We start from the raw sequence: 7,199 nt of genomic DNA on the forward strand, positions 1-7,199 counted from the left end.
TCATAGAGACTCACAGGAATAAATGGAAAATTGATAGATGCTCTGGAGTTTCCAAAATGCTTTTTAAAAATCTCAATACATTCTGTGACACAATACAAAATCTGTGACATTCCATGGGAAAATAAATGTTTATTTCCAATATAAGCTTTGAAATGTGTAAATAAAAGCACACAGGAGCCTTTCTCCAATGCTGAAGGTGCCGATAGGCTAACAAGCATTTCAATGGAAAGAAGATACCTATCTCTGAATTAAAGCGATGTCTGCCTATCTCACTCCTCCCTCTCTACCATCCTTTCCCTTTTTTTTTTCTTCTGTCATCTCAATTTTCTGTCCGCCCTATCTCTCTTTTTTATTTTATTATTATTTGCTCATTTCTTTTCCTTCTCACCATAACTCTCTTTCCAATCAAATGACCTATTCCTTGTGGTCCTACTCTGTGCAGGTCAATTGGCTGCACCTTAGGACAATGTGAATGCAGCATATGGTCCATGTCAGCCTGGAAAGTACAATCAAGCTGAAAGAAAAGAGAAGAAACCAGAGAGCCACAAGAAGGCAGTGCCAAATTGTAAATGCTGGCATGTTCCAAGAGTTGGGCCTTAGAAGACAAGCAGACTCTGGTATCCTAGAAGAGTATTCAGCCAAGGGATACTGAGAGCAAAGATACTGGGGAAGGAGAGCACCATATTTGTTGTAAATTTCAACCAAGTAGACTGTTCAGTCTTCGGTGTAGGGTTTTCACAGGAAAGTGGTAAGAGTTGCAAAAGCAGATGGGATCCACATGGTAGGGGACTTTGAATGCTAGGCAAAGGGATTTAGACTGGACTGTGTACCATGAAGAGCCAGTGGTGTTTTTCTCGGTGGGATTTTTGCAGGGAGGGAGGCTCTGGATTTTAAAGCACTATCTTTGAGAATCCTTCCCTCCCTACCCTTTCATTCTGGCTAACTGTCCTCTTGTTATTTGTTATATTTATAGAATATAATGTTGCATTCTTCATTCTATTCTCTATCATAAAAGTAGGCAACCTAAAAATTCCATGTGTGTCTTTTTAAGTCACATACATTGCTTGGGTTTCTGTGAATGAATAACCAAAAGAAAATAATACTCAGATCTGATTGTTCAGAAATAATAGATTTTGAAGATTATCTTTCATGTAAAAAATAAAAAGATGACATAAATCCAAGTCCACTATAAAAGCCAAGAAATAAGTCATTCGGGATATCCAACCTGTTCCATAGAGATCTCCAGGAATATAGCTAAATAGTTCTGATTTAAATGGGGGTTTGGCTTGAAATCCTTCCTATGGCCTTTTCTGATTTTTCACTAAAGCACTTAAAAAGTCAAAGAAAAATATTAAAAAATATAAATATATAAATATATAAAAAATACCACCATAAAAATAATAGTGATAGACAACTTATTACTAGACTCTAAGAAGAACTTCAAATAAATATATGGCTCACAAATATAAATTAAAATGTATGCTTGCAGGACCTCAAAGACCCTGGTCTGAAGGACCACAAGCCTGAGGAACCGGATGCTATTTACTCCCCTATATCCTCCAACTCACTGATCTTTCTCCATCCCTTTCTTCAGACTGAAACTCCCAGAAAATAGTAAGGCAAGAACTAGACAGTGAATGTTACTTCTTGCATTATTACTTCCTTTTCTGTTACCGCACACTGGGAAGACCTCTCTTTCCCAAGTGTGCTCTGAAAAATCATATGGAAAAAGGAGGGAAAATATCCAGGATCTCAGAAGAAGTGCACATTCTTGAAAATGCTTTCCTTCGAGGAATCGGAAGAAATTCTAAGAACTAGCTCGGCAGCCTCAACTGGATACTGTCCAAGAAGCTGTGCCCTGTAAGATACCCAGAAAAGGGGTCATTAAGGAGAGAAAGGATAAAGAATAAAGGACAATAGGATGAGTTTTGAAAAAAGTGAGTAAGAAAGCTGGGTGGCCCAAGGAAGATTTGCAAGAAAACTAAAATTGCAATAACAAAATTAAAACACACAAAGGGACACCTGGGTGGCTCAGTAGGTTAAGCCTCTGCCTTCAGCTCAGGTCATGATCTCAGGGTCCACATCGGGCTCTCTATTCAGCAGGGAACCTGCTTCCCTCTCTCTGTCTCTCTCTGCCCACCTCTCTGCCTACTGATGATCTCTCGTCAAATAAATAAATGAAAACTTTAAAATAAAATAAAACTCACACAGAACCTAGCGAAGAGTGGAATTCACACTCTAGAAGATCAGATCAGAAATAGGGATCAGCACTGCTTTCTCTACCAGTGACAGATAAGAAGGCAAGGCAAATAACCACATGATTAGAATGCATTTGTGATAACAGATACAAAGGGAGGAAAGATCAACAATACAGTCCTATAAGTAGTGGCTGTCATCTGCATGAAGATCCTATAAATGAATCAAGAGTTCAACTGGCAACAAAGAAACTGGGAAGGATGTTAACTACAACCTTACTAAAGTATTACAAAGCTAAAGGCATAACTTGGAACTAGGAGAGGTCATTCCTCTCTAAAGAGGTGGACACACAGTCTCGTTTGGTCTTAGCGACAATAGAGGAATAAAGGGCATTCATAGTTGAGTTCTTAGTACAAAGCCACTGCCAGGGTTGAAATCCTGGATTCATCACTATGTGACCTTGGCTGAGTTATTTTATTTCTTCTTGCCTAAAAAAATTAATATTATAAGTAAATTATAAAATGATAAAATATAAAATTATAGCTCCTTCTTTAAGGCTCTTGTGTTATTGCTATAACTCAAATGAGAGGAAAGAGTTATATACCTAGCCTTAGAGATGAAGAGAAATATATTAAAATAATTATAGAAGCCAAAAAATGCAAATTTCAAATAGGAAGTTTTGGAATTAGTTACAATTCTTGAGCAGAGGGTTGTGGGGGAGGGAGAGCAAAGGATCCTACCTACTGAAATCAAAAGAAAGAACTTCCTAATTTAAACCAGAAGGAGCCAACTTCATCGATACACAATGGATTGGGAGTTCCCTGTTGTCATAACAACAATACTATGCTATCCCACTAGACCCTATGGATCCTGGTCAATAATCTCTAGCCAATAAGTGTCCTCAGCATCCAGTTCTCCCCAGACAGTAACTCCAACTTGTTTGGAATGCCAACCCAAATTTATTTTAGATAATTCAACCTAGTGGGTGTCTTTTCCTTCCAGGAAGTTTTGCATTAAACGTAGAAATGATAAAGTGATCAAACCTACAGAATTAATACTTTTGTGGTAAATGTAGGAAAACATTTCTAAATCCTTGGACAATATTTTTGTGTAGTATAAAAAAGGTTTAATGTTTAAGAGAATGTGGCATATCAGTGAACAAGAAAGATTAGTCTTGGGATTTCAATTTAAAAGGTGTAATTGAGTAATGGATTTTAGACTTTTACCTGTAAGTAGGAAGACTTTGAGAATTTAATCAAGTTTAAAAGTACTGTTAACAGGAGAACACGTGATTCGTTATTTAGGGTTAACTTATGAGATTTTTTGGAGTTGTTAAGATTTGGCCAGTAGGTCAGGCATTTGAAAATCTTAAAAAGAAAACAATGTATCAAATGTATAAATGGATTTTAAATACTTAAGGGAATTTTATTAACTAAGTTGTAAAGGGACATGCGTGGGAGTTGAAAGAGTTCAACTTAAATTGATCAAACATTATTCAAAGGCTCCCCTGAAAGTAACTGTTAAAATTTACTAGATTCATCAATCAAATAATAAAGTGTGTAAGGTGAACTTAAAGGTTTAAGAGAAGCTAGATTTCTAAAAAAACAAAACAAAAAACCTGTACCTCTAATAAAGTAAATATTAAATTAAAACCTTAAATAACATCATAGCCTTTCTCTCACACAAAAACAGCCCTCATACATTTAAAAAAAAAAATCACAATTGACACAGAGATCACATTGAAGAATTATGAGAGTTTCTGAAAAAGAAACCCGTATAAATGAAACAGAAGCAACAATCATACATGACAGAAAATTATTTCCCAAAGCTAGTAAAAATGACTTGCATATACAGGCATACCTCATTTTCTTGCACTTCAGTTTACTTTGCTGTGCAAGGTTTGTGTTTTTTATAAATCAAAGGTCTGTGATAACCCTGTGTCAAGCAAGTCAATCAGCACCACTTTTCCAAAAGCATTTGCTCACTTTGTGTCTCTGTGTCACATTTAGGTAATTCTCATAGTATCTCAAACTTTTTCACTATTATTTGTTAGGATGATCTCTGATCTTGTGATCTTTGATGTTACATTATAGTTGTTTTGGGGGGTGCCACAAATCTCATCCATTTAAGACAGTAAATGTCAGTTATAAATGTTTATATGTGTTCTGACTGCTCCACCAACTGGCTATTCCTCCATTTCCCATCTCCCTCTCTCTCCTAGAACTTCCATATTCCTTGAGACACAACAGCACTGAAAGTAAGCCAGTTAATAACCTTACAATGACCTCTAAGTGTTCAAGTGAAAGGAAGAGCCACACATTCCTGTGCTTAAATCAAAAGCTAGATTTAAGCTTAGTTGGGAAGGCATGTCAAAAGCCAACATCGGCTGAAAGCCAGGCCTTTTGCTCCAATTAGCCAAGATGTAAGTGCAAAGGAACAGTTCTTGAAGGAAATTAAAAGAGCTACTCCAGAGAACACATAAATGATAAGGTGAAACAGCCTTACTGCTGATACGGAGAAAGTTTTAATGTTCCAGGTACAAGATCAAATCAGCCTCAACATTCTCTTAAGCTGAAGCCCAGTCCAGAGCAAAGCCATAACTCTCTTTAATTCTGTGTAGGCTGAGGAAACTGCAGAAGAAAAGTTTGAAGCTAACAGAGGTTGGCTCATGAAGTTTAAGGAGAGAGGCCATCTCTATTACATAGAAGTGCAAGATAACACAGCAAGTGCTGATGTAGAAGCTGCAGTAAGTGATCCAGAAGACCTAGCTAAGGTAATTAATGAGAGTGGCTTGACTAAACAACAGATTTTCAATGTACACAGAACAGCCTTCAAGTGGAAGAAGTTACCATCTAGGACTTTCATAGCTAGAGAGGAGAAGTCAAGGCCTGGCTTCAAACCTTCTAAGTACAGGCTGACTCTCTTGTCAGAGAAATCAATGCCACTGGTGACTTTAAGTTGAAGCCAATGCTCATTTATCAGCCTGAAAATTCCACACCTTTAAGAATTCACTGAGTCTACTCTGCCTGTGCTCTATCAGTAAAACAACAAAGCCTGGACAACAGCACATCTGTTTACACCATGACCTACTGAATATTTTAAGCCCACTGTTGAGAACTCCTGCTCGGAAAAAAAGATTTCTGTCAAATATTACTGCTTACTGAAAATGCACCTGGTCACCCAGGAGATCTGATGGACATGGACAACAAGATGAATGTTTTCATGCCTGCTAACACAACATCCATTCCGCAACCCATCAATCAAGGAGTAATTTCAACTTTCAAGTCTTATTCTTTAAGAAACACATCTCATAAGGCAATAGCTGCCATAGACAGTGATTCCTCTGATGGATGTGGGCAAAGTAAATTGAAAATCTTCTGGAAAGGACTTGCCATTTGAGATGTCATTAAGAACATGTGTGACTCTGGGAAGAGGTCAAAATATCAACATTAACGGGAGTTTGAAAGAAGTTGATTCCAACTCTCATGAGGGATCCAAGACTTTAGTGGAGGAAGTAATGACAGATGTGGTGGAGAGGGCAAGAGAACAAGAATTAGAAATGGAGCCTGAAGATGTGACTGAGTTGCTCCAATTTCATAGCAAAACATTAGTGGATAAGGAACTGCTTCTTATAGATGAGCAAAGAAAGTGGTTTCTTGAGATAGAACCTATTCCTGGTGAAGACGCTATTGAATATTTTTGAAATTACAACAAAGGATTTAGAATATTAAATAAACTTAGTTGATAAAGAAATGGAAGGGTTTGAGAAAATGGACTCCAATTCTGGAAGAAGTTCTACTGTAGGCAGAATGCTATCAAACAGCACCACATGCTACAGAGAAATCCTTCATGCAAAGAAGACTCAATCAGTGTGACAGACTTCACTGTTGTCTGATTTTAAGAAATTGCCACAGCCATCCCACCACCACTGGTGGGTTAGCAGCCACCCATATTGAGGCAAGACTGCCAGCAAAAATACTATGACTCACTGAAAGTTCAGTTGATTCTTAGCATTTTTAGCAATAAAGTATTTTCTAATTAGAATATGTACTTTTTCTTAGACTAATGCTACTGAACACTTAATGGACTACATTATAATATAAAAATAACTTTTATATGCACTGGGAAACCAAACAACTCATTTGACTCACTTTATTGAGATATTCACTTTATTGCAGAGGTTTGGAACTGAACCCACCATATCTCCAGTATATGCCTATACAGACCAGTATGCAGGGGCTTACTGCATTTTAGGAAAAATTAAGAACTGCTATTACATTTTAGAAAAAAAAAATTTTAATTACAAGGATAAAGAAAAAAATCACATTAGCCTCCTGATAGAAAGAAAAAGAGGAAAAGGTGATCCACAAGGGGAAAATATCAGGCTGGCCTCAGACTTCTCTGTATAAAAAAAGGCCAGAGGACTACAGATCAACAACTACAGAGTATGAACAGAAATGGTTGCTATCTAAATATTTTCTATTTCACCAACTTATTATCTATGTTTGAAGCAAAGATAAAAACATTCCCAGAACTCTAAAAGTATATTAAAGATACATTCCTATGAACAAAGATGAATTAAAAACAGGAGCTTAGAAATCAGGCAGTCATGTGTAAGAGGATTGTGGTGAGCATTACATGAGTTAAAGAGTAAAGCTTAAATCATTGCAAATATTTTTTTCAGGTCAAATGGCATTAAGCACAGCCATTTGATTTCTTCCTCCCCACTTACCCAGTGAAATCAGGGGGAACCCTGAAAGAGAAGAACAGCTTTCACATGGCAAAACTTAAAAAATTCTCATCAAATGAAGATAAAGATATTGACAGAAGGTCCAGTATGTGTTCCATTCCCAAAGCACCCCTCCCAAGAAAAAGCAGCAAATCCAGGATTTAAGTGAAGGATGCTTTGGCTGAACCTTACTGACATTCCTAAGCTGGAAGCCTGGGTTGAACTTGGGATAACCAGGAACCAGCTGCACTCTGTTTGATCCCTCATAAGTATT

The 7,199-nt window shown here is 37.1% G+C and overlaps 1 pseudogene; it reads left to right on the forward strand.

The window, feature by feature from the left end:
- The first annotated feature begins 4,476 nt into the window (after window positions 1–4,476).
- Window positions 4,477–6,152, forward strand: LOC106005413 (annotated as a pseudogene).
- The last annotated feature ends 1,047 nt before the right edge of the window (window positions 6,153–7,199 follow it).

The sequence above is a fragment of the Mustela putorius genome, unplaced genomic scaffold (genome assembly GCF_011764305.1).
Source record: "Mustela putorius furo isolate JIRA1106 unplaced genomic scaffold, ASM1176430v1.1 tig00000788_pilon_pilon_pilon, whole genome shotgun sequence".
Classification (NCBI taxonomy): Eukaryota; Metazoa; Chordata; class Mammalia; order Carnivora; family Mustelidae; genus Mustela; species Mustela putorius.